Source organism: Danio rerio, chromosome 16, assembly GCF_049306965.1.
Source record: "Danio rerio strain Tuebingen ecotype United States chromosome 16, GRCz12tu, whole genome shotgun sequence".
NCBI lineage: Eukaryota > Metazoa > Chordata > Actinopteri > Cypriniformes > Danionidae > Danio > Danio rerio.
Window position 1 is genome coordinate 58466954 of NC_133191.1, and position 8047 is coordinate 58475000.

General features: G+C 29.2%; 1 protein-coding gene and 1 long non-coding RNA gene across 5 annotated transcripts in view; one reads left to right on the plus strand and one right to left on the minus strand.

The window, feature by feature from the left end:
- Window positions 1-6611, plus strand: part of LOC141378097 (uncharacterized) — a 61256-nt gene extending 54645 nt beyond the window's left edge. Inside the window, exon 2 of the long non-coding RNA XR_012391786.1 lies at window positions 5876-6611. This is a non-coding gene — a long non-coding RNA (uncharacterized lncRNA). The remainder of the gene's footprint in view (window positions 1-5875) is intronic.
- cdk14 (cyclin dependent kinase 14) overlaps window positions 1-8047 on the minus strand; it is a 225176-nt gene that overhangs the window by 177015 nt on the left and 40114 nt on the right.

The window sequence follows — 8047 nt, forward strand, 5'->3', positions numbered from 1 at the left end:
ATAATAATAATAATAATAATAATAATAATAATAATAATAATAATAAATTTTTTTTTATAATGCGCTTTTCTCAGTCCCAAAGCGCTAACAGGCATACAAGGCAAACAAAGCAGAACAATAAAAACAGTCAAAAAATCAAATTAATTAATTTAAAAAACGCAATAAAATAAGAATGATTCAATACAATTGCAGGATAAAATAAAAAAATAATCAATCTAAGTTAAAAGCAACGGTAAAAAGGTGAGTCTTAAGAAGTTTCTAAAAACAATCCAGAGAAACAGCATTCCTGATGCTGGTGTGTAGGCCATTCCAAAAATTAGGAACTGTTTATCATAATTTATTTTGTTATTAGCTCTAGATTTGGCTTGGCTGACTAATGTATAGAACAAATATAATATTATAAAGCATCCTTTAGAACATACAAATAGAAAGATTTGTCAGGGGTATATATACATATATATATATATATATATATATATATATATATATATATATATATATATATATATATATATATATATATATATATATACACACACACACATATACACAGGTAAAGTCAGAATTATTAAACCCCCTTTGATTTTTTTTTTTCTCTTTTTTAAATATTTCCCAAATGATGTTAACAGAGCAAGAAATTTTAACAGTGTTTGATAATATTTTTCTTCTGGAGAGAGTCTTATTTGTTTTATTTCGGCTAGAATAAAAGCTGTTTTGAATTTTTTTAAATACATTTTAGGGTCAATATTATTAGCCCCTTTAAGCTATATTTGTTTTCGATAGTCTACAGAACAAACCATCGTTACAATAACTTGCCTAATTACCCTAACCTGCCTAGTTAACCCTAATTACCCTAGTGAAGCCTTTAAATGTCACTTTAAGCTGTATAGAAGTGTCTTGAAGAATATCTAGTCTAATATTATTTACTGTCATCATGACAAAGAGAAACTAAATCAGTTATTAGAGATGAGTTATTAAAACTATTATGATTAGAAATGTGTTAAACAAAACTAACAGAAAAAACAGTGTTTATAAACAAATAATTCAGGGGGTCCAATAATTCTGACTTCAACACATATATAAAGTGACATTTAAAGGCTTCACTAAGTTAATTAGGTTAACTAGGCAGGTTAGGGTAATTAGGCAAGTTATTGTATAATGATGGTTTGTTCTGTTGACTATCAAGAAAAATATATAGCTTAAAGGGGCTAATAATATTGACCTTAAAATCGGTTTAAAAAATTAAAAACAGCTTTTATTCTATCCAAAAATAAAACAAATAAGAATTTCTCCAGAAGAAAAAATATTATCAGACATACTGTGAAAATTTCCTTGCTCTGTTAAACATCATTTGGGAAATATTTTAAAAAAGGAAAAAAATTCAAAGGGGGTGAATAATTTTGACTTCAACGGTATATACACAGAGAAATACTGGGAAATCCCTGTAGATTGATGGCATTTCATGCCGTTCAACCTTATAATTTATAAATGTGAGCAAAATCACCTGTTTTGTCATCACTTTAGACATTACACAAGAGAATCATTCAAACACTAGCTCTACAGTGACGTTTGTGAATGAGCAACAGTTTATGCTCATCTGACGTCAGCTGCAGATGTGAATGACTGGCGGAAGAAAGTAGTTCCACATACAAAAGGATTTGGAAAATCTCCATGTGTGATTTTCTTTTTTATATACACGATTATGCCGTTGAACTGTTGTATAAATACAATATCACACGAGTAGCAGTGTGATATGGCTGTATATCGGCACTGATGGGACACTAAGGAACTCAGCCTGCGGCCTCGAGCCAACGCACGCCTCCCGCCAGTGTTGATTCATATCACACTGCTACTCATGTGATATTGCTCACACACACACACACACACACACACACACACACACACACACACACACACACACACACACACACACACACACACACACACACACACAATTAAATAACTATCTGCTAGAAGAGCCAAACATTTTGTTTAAATTATTTTCTGATCTCATTAACAGATATTTATTCTTGTTTTTAAGTAACATCTTGCCAATTTTCATATTTTATTTCCCCCCGGAAATCAGCTAAATATCTTCAGTGACTTTGCTTCTGAATGCATGCTAATTGATGAATGTGAATGTATATTAATATATGTTATCAATGTATGTTGGGGTATTTGTGCCAGAAAACGAAGAAGAGCATTTCTGTAGTGCAGCTTGTATAGTAAGAGAAGAGCGGCAGGCAGAAAATCTGCATAGAGTAAAAATAGAGCGAGTAAAATGTGCTTCTGTCATATCATGAACAAAGAGCCATTGAAGCGCTCTTAAGAAGAGACACTGAGTATAAAGCAGAAGCTTGATTCAGTCTGAACACTGTCCATCTGTCAGCATCACATTCAACGACATCCCATAATATCAGCAGTGTTTAATCAAGAGACTCAGTCCACAGGCTCCTGTTTCTCTCATACACACACACACACACACACACACAGAAAGACATCTTCGATTAGGGCTGAGTGGTATGACAAAATGATACCACGAGGAAACATGACTGGTTTCAGCTACATTCATTCTTCCATGGGGGGCACCACACCAAAATTCACTCCCGCCACGTCAGCTACATTACAGCTTCTCATTCAAAACCTCCAGTTGTTTCTGTTTTTATACACGTATAATGACACCAAAAGGTATTAAAATGTAAGTTAATTATAATAGAGCAAGCTTTCCTGTAATCGTAATAGTGCTGTGATTCATTCTTTGATTCATTCTTGTGAATCAGTTCAAAGTGTCAGTGAATCAGTTCAAAAATTCAGATTCAGAAATGATCATGGTGGTCTTTATGAAGCATCAGATGTTTCAGTAAAATATTTGCAGCTAAGCTGAATGTTTAATGTTGTATTTTGGATATAATTGGTGTGCTATGACCGTTCTCTGCTTGGTTAAAAGGAAGGTTTTCCTACATTGATGACTTTTGTAAATTCAGCCCAGATCCAATCAGCTTAAAGCAATAACCCGACACCGCTGACAGCAGGTTACGAGTGTCGGATAATTTCACAAGTCTTGAGTTCACATGTTTAACATGAGAAAGGGTTACGGTTACAGTTAACGGACACAATGACTTTTTGTTAGTGTTTACAACACTAAAACATCATATACTGTCTATATACATTTTATAAATAAAAAATAAAACTAAATTTAAATTATAAAGTAAAATGAAAATTATAAAAAAAATTAAATAAATAAAATTTAAATAGACATTATAAAACCAAAATAAAAAATAAAATAAAAATGATTAGTTAAAAATTATAAATAAAATTAAATAAAAATTGTTAAATAAAATGGACATTACTAAATAACTTGAAACTACATTTAAATTATAAGATAAAATATAAAATAAATAAAATTTAAATAGACGGTATAAAATAAAATAAAACTAAATAAACAACTAAAAGTAAATAAAATACAAATTATCAAAATAAATTATAAAATAAAATAAATGATTCAAGATGATTTAAAATGCACTAGAATTTTATATGCAACCCTTAAATAAATAAATAAATAAATATTCTTAAAATGCACTAGTATTTGAACTGTAAACTTTAGATGCTGAATGTGCATTCTCTAAACATTCTTGTTTTTAACACTTGGAGATGCAAAAGTCATTGCATTTTTATTCCACTTGTTCACTTTATTTTTATTGTATTTATTGCTTTGCATTGATCACCAAAAGATGCATCATCTAACACATTTAGTAAATAATGCAAAATATAAATTACTTTTATAATATTTTTCAATTAAAATCTATTGTAAAGCACAATTTCGCAATGTTGATATCAAATAACTATTCTTAATTTTTTTTATAAAATAATAATAAATAAATGCGAAATTTCAAAATAAAACCATTATATCCAACACCATTATAAATGCATGGAAGAGTGACTTTTATTTTGACATTTTGCCATTATTTATTATTATTTTATAAATTTTTTACATACATGCATACATATTTCTCAAAAATAATATATACACACTGGAAAGTAAGGGTGAGGAAGACACATTTTTTCACATGGGGTTCATATACGAGCAGAAGAAGATCTCATTTATCACGTCAAACTTTCACTCTGACCTCAAAGTTGACGTTTAGCTAATGAGCCGATTCATTAATTGGTCCAGAACGAGGAAAGACTGAGGTGAAAATGAAAATAAATTGTCTGGTCTTTTGTGCGTCTCACATATTCAGCTGCTAATAACCTCGACTGACACCATAATAGGATTCATTCATCAGCGTCGGCCTGAAGAGCTCATTAAAACATTCATGTGTGCATTAATTAAGCCAATCAGAGGGAATCTCCGCATCGGGAAGCTCCTGAAAAAAACTGAGTGATGCTGGATTTGGGGAATTATGCACAGAGCGGGTATTTCTACAAATATATTACAGAACTGAAGGTAATTTGCATTTGTTGTGAACTCCCTGCTCAGACTGACGTGTGTTGAGGAAAACACACTGTACTATTTAAGAGGAGACGTAATTCAGTCTGTCTCAGGTAAACGCGCGCACACACACACACACACAGCTGTTTTTTTTTACTGTACAATATATAATTAAAATACTTTAAAAAAAGTTAATAAATAAATCAAATATATATATATGAATATGTTAATATATAAATAAATAAAAACATAATATATATATGAAAATGTTAATAAATAAATATATATATATATATACATTTATAAACTAATAAATATCTGAAAATTTTAATAAATAAATAAAAAATATCTGAAAATTTTAATAAATAAATAAACAAAAACATATATGAAAATGGTAATAAATAAATAAATACAAATACTTATGAAAATGTTAATAAATAAATCAAAACACATATTAAAATGGTAATAAATGAATAAATATATGAAAATGTTAATGAATAAATAAATAAATAAATAAATAAAGAAAGAAATATATTAATAAATAAATATATGAAAATGTCAATAAATAAATTAATACAAAAAAATATATATGGAAATGTTAATAAATAAATAATTTAATAAATAAAAATATAAAAATGTTAATAAATCAATTAATATGAAAATGTTAATAAGTAAATAAATAAATATACGAAAATATTTATTAATAAGTAAAAAAAATATATGTGAAAATATTAATAAATAAATTAAAATATAGATATGAAAATGTTAATAAATAAACAAATACATAAATTCATAAATAAATAAATAAACACATGAAAATGTTAATAAATAAATAAATAAAAATATATGTGAAAATGTTATTAAATAAATAAACATAATATATATATACATTTATATAAAATAAAAAATAAACACAAATAAATATAAAAATGTTAATAAATAAATGAATACACATGAAAATGTTAATAAATAAATAAACTAAAACATATTTGAAAATGTTAATAAATAAATAAAACATATATGAAAATGTTAATTAATAAATAAAAATACATCTGAATTTTTTTAGAAAAAATAAATAAATTTAGAAGAATAAACCAAATAAAAAAAAATTTTTTTAATCATTTAGTTTAAGGGCAAAAATAAATCCTTGAATTGATTCACTGAAAATGAACGGTTTAAGCATTATTCTTGCTTTAATCCAATCAACCAATTAGGATCAAAGTCTAAAAGGGTCTGTTTCAGAGAGTTAGAAAACATTATCAGTGTGCTATTTTCAGCTGAAACTTTACACACTCTAGAGACATCACAGACACATTTTACATCTTGCATAAAAGGGCAGAATAGGTCTCCTTCAATACAATCCAAGCTGCTTAAGATAAAACTGTTCCTCCAGCAAATAGAGTGTCCATCTTAAAGCTGAACTGCTGCTCTTTGTCTCCACAGATCAGCCAATCAATGCTCAGTTTGTGTCTGTTATCATCAGAGAATCAGGTGAGGACGGCTGACACTGACAGGCCTCAATATGGCAGAATAAATCAAGCCTGAAATCAGCAGATCGATGCCAATGAAGAGCCTCAAGGTCAAGAAAACAACAATCACATCGTAATGACTGCAGCACTTTAAACACACTCTGGGAAATAATACACAGAGCTGTGTAAAACATATGATGGATAAGTTGGTGGTTCATTCTGCTGTGGCAACTCCTGATGAATAAAGGGACTAAGCCGAATGAATGAATGAATAATATCTATATTTACTTTTCAAAGAAATGTATCCAAACGACTAATTACTTATTTTATTACTGTCTCATTTGCATATCAAAACACTAGTGTGTATAAAAGCCCTCAGTGGTCAACACTGGAGAGTTTTCAGCACTGTTGGTGGTGAAATGTTAAATAATGGAGTGTTTTATCAGGACAGAAGATAAGAGCGCTTCACAGCCAGGACAAATCTGATGAGTTTTTGTGTCTGAGTTCTAGTTTCCAAATCTTCTGCTATTGTGAAACTCATCAGCTGTTTCCATCCATATTTTAATGCACATTTTGGAATATGACATTAAAAAAATGCTTAAAAGGAAACACTGAAATGCACATACAGGGTAAACTTTTTATCCTATAAGAAAAATAAATGTGCATAAACTATGATGTAAACTGATTTAGTGAATAAACTAAAGTCTGCGTGATGTGCTTTAGTTTCTGACATGATGCTGCTCAGATTTAAATGTGTGTTCAGGGTGTTTGTGTCATTAATGTTGGTTTGCAGCTTTCTATTTTTGCAGATGTGAAATGTTGCTGATTGTAAAAGGCATCAGTCCTCCAAAAGGCATGCAGTTGTTGCACTTTTGCTTAAGAAACAAGGTTTGCATGAAGGCTGTGTAAACAAAACTTTTTGCCTGTCTCTAATTTTTTTTTATTTGTTTATTTTTAAACTACAGATGTATTTAGTCAATCTAGGGCCATACATACTTGCAAAATAAAAGAAAGTTATGCAAACAAAAATAAAATAAATAAATGCAAAAATCGCAAAGCAAAATTACATTTTTGAAAAAATAAACACTTATTTTGCTAATAAAAATAAAAAACTGCAAAGGGAAAATTAAGCTTTGTGAAATAAAAATGAAAATTGCAAACAAAAAAGAACTTAAAAAAAAATGTAAATAAAATCAAGCAGTGCCAAAAAACTATGACAAATATTTACAATAAAAAAAATAAAAATAAAAATATTTGCTAAACATTTTTATAGCATTGTCATGTCATGTTCAATTGCAGTGCTCATTTTGATTTGCTTTTTAGTAAACTACTACCGGACCTACTTGGCTGTAAGACCACCTCGGTGATACTGTGTCTCCAGGTGATGACGTTGCTTAAATAGAGGCAGTCCAGCCTGACATAAACATACAAGTTCCCTCGACTCCGCCCCCTTGTCAAATCAGGGCCACAAAGTCAAACGCGCAGAAACTTGAAGTGCAATGAGAAAACAGCATCGCAAACTCACTGAAAAGCAAATCAAAATGAGCACTGCAATTAACTGGTTTGACGGGTTTTGTAAAGGCAATGCAATAAAAAATGTTTTGAAACATTTATATGTATATATATATGGCTTACTTTAGAATGCTTAGTTTAAGCAAATTTGATGACCGCGATCGTGCATGTTGATGAATCTGGGTTGTCTGTGTGTGTGTGTTTGTGTGTGCATGCGTGTGTGCGTGTGTGTGTGTTTGTAGTACACTAAAATTCCAACATGGAAAGTATTTTTGTTTGTTATTGGCATGGATTGTTTTGAAATTCAAATGGCACTTGCATGCCTGTGCTTTTATTTCTGTAATAAATATGGCATTTTGTGATTAATCATGATTAATTACGTGTCGCGATTAATCATGATTAATTACAAAAAAAGTGATTAATCACGTTAATTTTTTTAATCATTTGACAGCCCTAAATTTTTATAATATTTTTTGGCAATTCTTTTTTGTTTGCAATTTTCATTTTTATTTCTCCAAACTTGATTTTCCTTTTGCAGTTTTCAATTCTTAAAAAATAAACTTTCGCTTTGCGATTTTTGGAGATTTGCATTTCTTTATTTATTTTTGCTCAATGCTTTATTTTTTGTTTGCCA